We start from the raw sequence: 822 nt of genomic DNA, 5'->3' as shown, positions 1-822 counted from the left end.
TCCGATCGTGCAACTGCAGCGCACCGCCAAACGCCCAACCGTAGCGCGTCGCCGACCGCGCAACTGCACCGCACTGGTCGCAATATTGTGACAGACCCGTCGCTGAAATTTAGAAAATATTTTTAAAGTCCTGATGTACTATCCCAAATTTAAGTGGACCGCAGTGCGCAGGGACCTTAATTTGGTTCGATCACGCAACCGCAGCGCGCCGGGCGCTCACTGTTGCATTGCTTTAGGAGCGTCTTTGTGTTTTAGGATGGCTTTACTGATCCCACTTGCTTCCTTTGGAGGCATGATTAGAGTTGTTGCAATCCTCAGAGTAACGAGAATGTAATAACGGACGGAGTCAGTTGACATGCGTGTCCTCTCGTGAGGTTCGACAATCGAATTTCGTTCGACATCCGGAGCAAAAAATTCTCAAATTTTTTGTTCAAATATTGATTTGTTCGAGAACCGGGACGTTCGAAAACTGAGGCTCCACTGTAAAACAATGTAACATTAACTTTCGACGAGGATGGGATTTGAACCCATGCGTGCAGAGCACAATGGATTAGCAATTCATCGCCTTAACCTCTCGGCCACCTCGTCTTGCTCATATGGCGTCGACAACACGTTGTGCCAAGATACTTTGTGTGAAAATCCGACGAGTGTGATATGAAATGCTGAGTGGAGAGCACAATGGAGTAGCAACCCATCGTCTAAATATCTCAGCCATCGCATCTCATGCATGAGTTGTATGGGCGACATGATATGGCATGTACGGGGTAGTATAAGATACAAGGTAAAATGATACGATACTTTAGATGTGAAATGAAGAAGAGC

General features: G+C 46.7%; 1 non-coding gene across 1 annotated transcript; it reads right to left on the bottom strand.

Moving 5' to 3' along the window:
* Window positions 1–506: 506 nt before the first annotated feature.
* trnas-gcu (transfer RNA serine (anticodon GCU)) lies at window positions 507–588 on the bottom strand. The gene has a single exon. It is a non-coding gene; the product is annotated as a tRNA-Ser (tRNA).
* Window positions 589–822: the final 234 nt, after the last annotated feature.

Source organism: Syngnathus typhle, unplaced genomic scaffold, assembly GCF_033458585.1.
Source record: "Syngnathus typhle isolate RoL2023-S1 ecotype Sweden unplaced genomic scaffold, RoL_Styp_1.0 HiC_scaffold_34, whole genome shotgun sequence".
NCBI classification, from domain to species: domain Eukaryota; kingdom Metazoa; phylum Chordata; class Actinopteri; order Syngnathiformes; family Syngnathidae; genus Syngnathus; species Syngnathus typhle.
Note: the sequence above shows the minus strand (reverse complement) of the source record. Positions and strands in the feature narration are given on the sequence as shown.